We start from the raw sequence: 8,931 nt of genomic DNA on the forward strand, positions 1-8,931 counted from the left end.
AAACTCCACATCTTTCACTTTGCGCAACACCTCATCATGTACGTCATTGCCTTCTTGAGTCTCGCTTTATTATATGCTTATATTTTTAGCTTATGTTTATTGATAGCCTGTGGTACTTCTGCCAGTGCAGTCTGGGCTTGGAGTCTTGGAATTTATTATTCAGATCTTTTGCCGCCTGTGAAAGTTTGCCAGTATTCAGTCTAGCTGCCCTACCTCCCACTTGTATTGCCAACTGCATGGTATATATCAGGTTATAAATCTCCTGAGCATTCAGGTTATTCTCTGCGATTGTTGCAGGGTATCTGATTTCTCTTATAGTATTACAGAGAAACCAGGAGTCTTCTGCTCTGTGCAGTGTAGGCTCTGCTCATATAGAATATGAACTCTGTTCAATTTTGGAAAAATCAGTGCCAGCAACAATGAATAAATAAATCGTTAGCATATGCTGAACTCTTCTCTTTCCCCTGCCCCGATCACTAAATTGTTGATTTGCTTTTATTGTAATGGTTTTCCCCTTTCTGCTATAATATTGGAATAGATTCAAGCAGTAGTATGCAGTGAGCCAGTGGCCAGAACTAGTGTTTGCATGAGGCTTGAGGACTTCTTTGTCTTATTTTGAACTAAGGCATTCAGATAACATGTTTACATACCAGCAGATCCTTACATTGAAATTTCTGGGCCTAGGAGGGACTGTTTCCTTGCTAAGCGTCAGCATGCGATGCCATTTTCTTTGCAAACAGTGAGCCGCCATATTGTAAATGGACTTAAATAGGCATCTGAAAGGGATGACCCTAGATTTGTTGGATACCTGCTCTCAAATGTAGAAATAAAAGCTTTATATGTTATAAACAAAAAGGGAGGCCATCTGAATAGTGAATGAATATGAATTAGGCCTGATTCTTTTTTTTTGGCTGCATCCTCACAATGGTGTTATTTGCGTTCACATTCTGGGTTTTGGTTAATGCATCTGTAGGAAAATCATGGCTTATGAGACTAGTGCTTGATCAAGGGGAATATCGAAAATGTATTGCTCACACTGTTCAGGTTGTGTTTCCGAAACTTACCATCAGCTTAGTACTAACTGCATTACAAATTGTTGCAGCTTTGGGACTGTGGGAAGAGCAGGAGAAAGAGGATTTGATGGTTAGTAGTAATGAACTTAACATTAGATGTTTAGGTGACATAACTTTCCTCTAATTTTCGCTTGCATTACTTAGCCTTTGGCTTGGGGGGGGGGAGGGGGGTAGTTGTATCAATTTACAGCTTAACTGTCAAAAACTGCTCAATAGGCCTTTGTTCGCATCTTTTGGATGTGCTGCCAAGCTGAAATTTTCATGCACCAGTAGACACCTTGCCATCTAGAATATTGGTTGGGAGTTTGTTGTAGCAGAACAAAGCCATGCAAACATGTCGCATGGCCCAAGACTAGTGCATCGGACTAGAGATGCAAAAGTCCTTGATCCAATTTTCATCTCACCCCGATTTTAATTGTTTTCCAGGGCAGTTCATTTGCTTTATATATGATGCACCCTTAAGTTGACATTTACCTCATATTTTAATCAGTGTAAAATACGTGTGATATGACACCATCAGCTGCGAAGAGTGAGAATGGAATACATGAGCTTTCACTTAAATGGGACCCTTGAAACAGTTGCACTAAAATGGTTGGAATAATTAATTAAAACCAGTTTCTAGCTTGAGCGGTGGCGTGATACGTAAAGGCGAGAAAATCCAGTCAGGGGTAGGAAACTGTAGCTAGTTTAGGTTTAAACTACCTCAGTGCACCTGGCGACTAGAAGACTGATGCTTATAAAGGAATGGCTGTGTACTTCTCGTTACCAACAAGAAAAAACTGTTTATATTTTCTTATTTTATAGAGGGCATGCTGTTAACTGAGGTCACTAAATTTAAGTATCTGGGTGTGACGATAACGAACAACTGGAAGTGGAATTCCCATATTAGCGACATCTGCTCATCCGCGTTTCGCAGGCTTTGTTTACTGCGACATAAGCTTAAAGATGCCCCTTCACAGATTAAAAAGCTAGCTTATACAGCCTTAATAAGATCCAAACTCGAGTACGCATGCGTCATCTGGGACCCACATACAAAGTTAAACATAGATGCGCTTGAAAAAATTCAGCGAAGATCAGTTCGTTTTATCTTCTCAAAGTACAGTCGCACTGACTCTGTTTCAAAACTTATGCATGGTGATGGTATCAGAACTCTGCAGTCCAGACGCAAGTTTTTGCGTCTGAAATTTTTATTTTTATTAATAAACCGCAAACTTGCTCTTGATCCTTACCCGTATTTATCCCCTCTTGCAACGCGCATAACCCGCCATACCCATCCCCTTTCTCTTACACCATATTTTGCTAGGACAAACTTATTCAAATTTTCGCTCTTTCCCCGGACTGTTCATGACTGGAATGATTTACCTGCGTATTGCCTTCACTCGCTTGACTCCATTGACAGTGTGCTGCAATCAAATGATTGATGTTATCCTTATGTATTTTGGTTTTGTAGCGCCGCATCAATTCATCAATTTGTGTTTTTTTTTGCTTTTTTGTGTGCCCTGATCACGTACCATTGCTTCATTTTATGTATCTTGTCCTTGTATTTCATTGTTCTCTACATCTTGTATGCCCCTCCTGCCTGGGCCTTTCGCCTGCAGTATCATATAAATAAAATAAATAAATAAATAAAAATAAGATGGGTGTGATAAGATGCGGCGGTGGATGAGATGTCTAAGGTTACGGCATCAGGAAGTGCTCTTTTTCACTGGTGGTGGTTCGAATTGTGCAGTGACTTCTTTTTACAATGCTTCAATAGGCTTTCCTATGGCTGCTATGAAAGTAATCGGTACTAGCATTCTAAATGGGGACAATAAGGTTCTATGGAAGTTTCTACCCCTGATCCACTTGGAACCACTTCTTGACGAGAAACAAGAAACTCCGCGACAATGGCAGTGTGCTTTCAATGTGGATTTTAATGCTGTAATATTCCACTCTTGTGGTAGGTTATGTTTTCATTAGTCTGCGTCTTCCCCTTTAGTGCATACCACTTACAGCACCTGTGACTGTAAATTTTGCATTTGTTGTTAGGATGTGCTTCACTATTGGAAAACGCCACGAGAGAATGCTCTGCATTTTTTCCCTTCCACTCTTGCTATTCCTGTGAAACAGGAAGCCATGCAAGGGAGTATCTGCTCAGGGGGCATCTGGCTTGAATCATGTGCCAGAAAGAAAAACCTAGTTTTTCGCTTTAGTCATATCAGATGGCGGTCCTAGATCAGAAGTGTGGAAAATTTAAAAATAACTGCAGTGATGCAGTGACTTAGTAGCAGTGGCGTCGCGAGGGGGGTGCGGCGCGCACCGGGTCCAGCGCTCAGGTGAGTGCAGCTGAGCAATGAAAGGGAGGAAGAGGCAGGGGGCGAAATGAATTATTCTGTAAAGACGCGAAAAAGTGCACATTGGTGCCGCTGAGACACATACTGGCAAGTGTGATCTTCTCAGAACGAATTATTCTTTTGTGAGAAGTGCTTAAAAACGCATGCCTTAGTTTATGCCACAGACTCTACGCCATTTCAACGTTGGACCGGGCCTGTGTACGTGCATCTACCCTGGAAGCGCCACCATTAACTGGATACCCATCGGAAATGCTTGCGCGGCAGCGTGTTATAAGACACCCGTCGGCGTCCGCGCCACCATATCCCCTCTTTTTGTGCATGTGCAGATCGCTTCCCTTTTCCAAGCGAAGACCACTGGCAGTATCTCTGCGGCAGTCTTTTGTCTTGATCATTTATCTCCTATGCCTTTCTCGCTCTTGGGCCAAGTCACACATCCGCCTCGCACTTTCAAAATGGCGGAAGGCAAGGAATGCCTGTTTCTCAGTGGAATAGCAAGTCTGATCACTATGCGCTGATTAAAAAAATAATAAGAAAAGCATGGCCAGGTGCTTTACAAAGGTAATCGAGAGTGAGTGTACCCAAGTGTGCTCATGTAGTGCATTATACAGTTCTGACCATTTCTTTTTCTCTGAAAAAGGCAAAGTCAATGTCAAAATGAGAAATACCACTGAAAGCATTAAAAGAATTAAGCCTGGAGATGCCCAGCGTCTCCAAGCTCCAAAAAGCAGTTTCGCGCTTAATATTTTCGGTCGGTATGGCATCAATGCGCGTTGGTAACTTTGCAGTCTGGATGCGAAAGTGAGCTTGCATCTTTTGGAGGAAAGGAGACGAGAAAAGATAAATGTAGAGAATGCAAAGTAAGAGGCTCTCATCTATGCATGTGGCATGTGAAAGGCTGTGCTTGGGGCCTAACTACGAAGAGTGGTCTCATACTGGGCGATCACGTGTCTTGCTCAGTGAATTCTCTCGCAACTTACACATACTGCTCGTGCTTTTTTCGGAAATATGTGCTTTTGATGTGATGTTTTGCTGAATTATCAGTCGCGGGGCACCACCGCTGTGCCCTAGTATTAAAAAGAAAAAAAAAATGCCACTTCCCTCGCACTGCGCAGTTGGGTGCAGAGCGAACTTACTTCAAAACAAACCATGAGGACAGAGGAGGTAGAAAGGAAGTTTTGATCCGGTTCTTAAAACGCAGGATTGAAGGTGGGAAAGAGGGGGGTGACCCTAGCGACGCCACTGCTTAGTGGCATCACTGTCCCCTGCTGCACGACCTGTCACCTGCTGCATGCAAGCGGGCTCGCTAGTGCATTGTCATTGTAGTACTCAGTGATATCCCAGCTTGTTAACCTAAGTGTAACTAGGTTTTTGAAGTGGTGGCAAGCACCCTGCTGATGGTGAACGCATTTACAGTCTGGTGTGTATATCTTGAGTCACACCAAAGAGTGACTCATCATGACCTTGAAGACCTTTTAAATAGCTCCTATATCCCTATCCCTATATCCTATATCTCTATTGGAATCTGACCCTGGCAGCGTTTAACGCTAGAATCCTAGCTAGTGAAGCTAGTTTAGCAGTGCTGTTACAGGAACTAGAGGGTATGAAATTGGATGTCATAGGGCTTAGTGAGGTTAGGAGGCCGAATGAGGCATATACTGTACTGAAAGATGGGCATGTACTGTGTTATCGAGGTTTACCAGAGAGGCGACAACTAGGAGTAGGTTTCCTTGTCAATAAGTATATAGCGTGTAATATAGATGAATTCTATAGTATTAATGAGAGGGTGGCAGGCATCGTTATTAGGCTTAATAAGCGGTATAAACTGAAGGTTGTACAGGCCTATGCACCTACATGTAGTTATGATGACCAGGCAGTTGAACGCTTCTATGAAGATGTAGAATCGGCAATGCGAAAAGTAAAGACGCAGTATATTGTACTAATGGGCGACTTCAATGCCAAGGTAGGGAAAAAGCAGGCAGGAGACCAGGCAGTAGGTGACTATGGCATTGTTTTTAGGAATAGCAGGGGGGAGTTATTAGTTGAGTTTGCAGAGCGCAATAACTTACGAATCATGAATACATTCTTCAGTAAACGCAAGAACCGAAAATGGACATGGAAAAGTCCGAAGGGGGAGACTAAAAATGAAATCGACTTCATAATGTGTTCAACCCTGCCATTGTGCAAGATGTAGAGGTAATCGGGAAAGTGAGATGCAGTGACCACAGGATGGTGAGGTCTCGAATTAGCCTAAATCTGAAGAAGGAACGCAACAGATTAGTAAGAAAGAAACCCATCAACGAATTAGCGGTGAGGGGGAGGGCAGAAGAGTTCAGGATCTCGCTACAGAATAGATATTCAGCTCTAACCGAGGATGGCGACATTAGCCTAGAAGCAATGAACAATAATTTCAGAGATATCATTACTGAGTGCGCTGTAGAAGTAGGCGGTAGGGTAGTTAGAGAGGATACCGGTAAGCTGTCTAAGTAGACGAAAGATTTGATTAAAAAATGCCAGAGCATGAAAGCTTCCAATCCAACAGACCAGAGAGAACTGGCCGAGATATCAAAGCTAAAATTGAGCATGCTGTAAAGAGCGGGGGAAGCCTTTAAGCGGTAAAGAAGAGATTGGGCTTAGGCAAAAACCAGATGTATGCGATAAGGCACAAGGCGGGCAACGTTATCTCGAATATGGACAAGATAGTCAAAGTAGCCGAGGAGTTCTATACAGATCACTACAGCCGCCAAAGTAGTCAGGACCGTAATGAGATTGACAGTAGGGAAAAACAGTCAGACGTTCCGCCAGTGACGAAGGACGAGGTCAAGAAAGCGTTAGAAACTATGAAAAGGGGGAAATCACCTGGAGAGGATCAGATAACTGCAGATTTGATAAAGGACGGGGGGATATCGTGCTTGAAAAACTGACCACCCTGTATACGCAGTGCCTGGTGTCATCGACGGTGCCGGAACCATGGAAGAATGCAAGCATTTTCCTCATTCATAAGAAAGGGGACTCTAAGGACCTTAAAAATTACAGATCAATCAGCTTACTGTCTGTTACGTATAAGGTATTTACTAAGGTGATCGCTAATAGAATCAGGACAACCTTAGACTGCAATGAAGCAAAAGATCAAGCAGGTTTTCGGAAACGATACTCTACTATCGATCCTATTCATACCATCGACCAGGTGATAGAAAAATGCTCGGAATATAACGAGCCCTTATATATAGCATTTATTGATTACGAAAAAACATTTGACTCAGTTGAAACTTCGGCGGTGATGCAGGCATTGCGAAATCAGGGGGTAGACGAGCCATACGTGAAGGTGCTGGAAGATATATATAGTGGCTGCACAGCAACGATACTTCTGCATAAAGAAAGTAACAAAATTCCCATAAAGAAAGGTGTTAGACAAGGAGACACGATCTCACCAGTACTATTCAAAGCTTGCTTAGAGGAAATATTCAGACTTGGAATGGGAGCAGTTAGGGATAAGGGTAGATGGAGAATACCTCAGTAATCTGTGATTTGCTGATGACATTGCCTTGCTAAGTACCTCGGGGGATGAACTGCAAATAATGATTGATGCCCTAGACAAGAAAATTAGAAAAGTAGGTTTAAAAATCAATATGCAGAAGACTAAGGTAATGTTCAACAGCATTGGGAAGGAACAGCAGTTTACGTTAGGTAGCGAAGCACTGGAAGTAGTAGGCGAACACGTCTACTTAGGACAGGTAGTAACCACAGATCCGGACCATGAAAAGGAAATAACGAGAAGAATAAGATTGGGATGGAGCGCATTCGGCAAGCACTCGCAGATTATGACTAGCAGCTTACCGGTATCGCTCAAGAGGAAAGTATACAACAGTTGAATCTTACCTGTACTCACTTATGGGGCTGAAACGTGGAGGCTACCCACGAGGGTTCTACTAAAGTTGAGGACAACTCAAAGGGATATGGAATGAAAAATGGTAGGGGTAACATTAAGAGATAGAAAGCGTGTAGAGTGGGTCAGAGAAATAACTCAGGTTACTGACATTCTAGTGGAAATTAAGAAGAAGAAATGGGCATGAGCAGGACATGTAGTGCAAAGAGAGGATAACCGATGGTCGCTTAGGGTAACAAACTGGATTCCAAGGGAAGGAAAGCATAGCAGGGGGCGGCAGAAAGTTAGGTGGGCTGATGAGGTAAAGAAGTTCGCAGGGGTCAAATGGATGCAGCTAGCACAGAGCCGGGGTAATTGGAGAAATATGGGAGAGGCCTTCGCCCTGCAGTGGGTATAGTCAGGCTGATGATGATGATGATATCCCTATCTTTTAGCTAGAGAGTTCAACTGCCTCTCTTACTTTTTGTTGAGTGGAAAACAGACACAAGAAGCTAGACTAAAGAATATTTCATTCTTTCAAAAAATAATTACTGAAGATGGGTAAGGCTACCTGCTGCGTTTCGAGATTGAGAAAATAAGTTGTTGAGATTTATTTAGTTCTGTTTTTAGCGATGTTAAGTGAGATGCTTTAGACCAATGCTTCTCAAATGGGAGTCTGCTTAGAATCACTGGTGGCCCGTGAAACCCACGCCCAGAAAAAAAAAAACCTTGTGTGATAGCTGTGGCCTGGCTAGTCACACTTTTGTAACGTTGAAAGCACAGAGGTTCAAGGCGACTTTAGTTTGTTAAAGCGAAAGAAATGCAAAATGAGTGCAGAAATGAAGTGCATGAGAGAGAGAGAGAGAAAGGTAGACATGGGGTGTCTAAGCATTTGTTGATGCCGGCATCGGTGAAACTCAAGCTCTGGCTCCACAGCTCGACATGGCTGCAGTGCAAATCATCTTGGGTGTCTTGAGGAGCGAGAGGTGCGGTTCGTCGGCTTTTCCCCACATTGCAGGTCAAGGGATGTTTCTAATCAAGTGAGAGTTTTTATAGATCTTGAAAAAGTGTACACGAAGCATTTCAGTGCATTTTATATTTACTACATTCCATTCCACCCCAGCCTACGTTTAGGTGGATGCCTAATTTTAGCTCTCTTCATATGTCCGTAGATCCTTAAAACTAGGGCAGATTAACATAAACGATAACATTAACTCCTTTGTTTTTTTTACTGCTACAGACAGTAGGTACTGACTGTTGCATTGCAGTATGTGATAACCCGCTTTTCCAGATTAAGCAGCCTGCGTATTTGCATTTAAAATTTGGTGCATATTTGGAATACAACCATTTTTTAATGTCAAGTTTGAATGGTGTACTTGCATGATTTGATCATAATAATAAAGAATACATATCAGCTGCAGCACAGGATCGGTACTCAAGACAAATAGCTTTAGCGTAACTGACACCAGTGGTGCCATCATGTTCCTGTCCGCAGAGCATTTGCTTGGCCTTTGAAATTGCGATGATTAGAGAAGTGAGCCAGGCTATGCGCAGGTCCTTGAAAACCCTTTAATTTGAAAAATTCGTTTTCAAGGCTCTTGAAAATCATAAAATATTTTCTGCTCCTTAAAAATCTTTGAATTCCTAGCATGTGCATGCAAAT

Source organism: Amblyomma maculatum, chromosome 7 (genome assembly GCF_055883805.1).
Source record: "Amblyomma maculatum isolate TAMU_Amacu chromosome 7, ASM5588380v1, whole genome shotgun sequence".
NCBI classification, from domain to species: Eukaryota; Metazoa; Arthropoda; class Arachnida; order Ixodida; family Ixodidae; genus Amblyomma; species Amblyomma maculatum.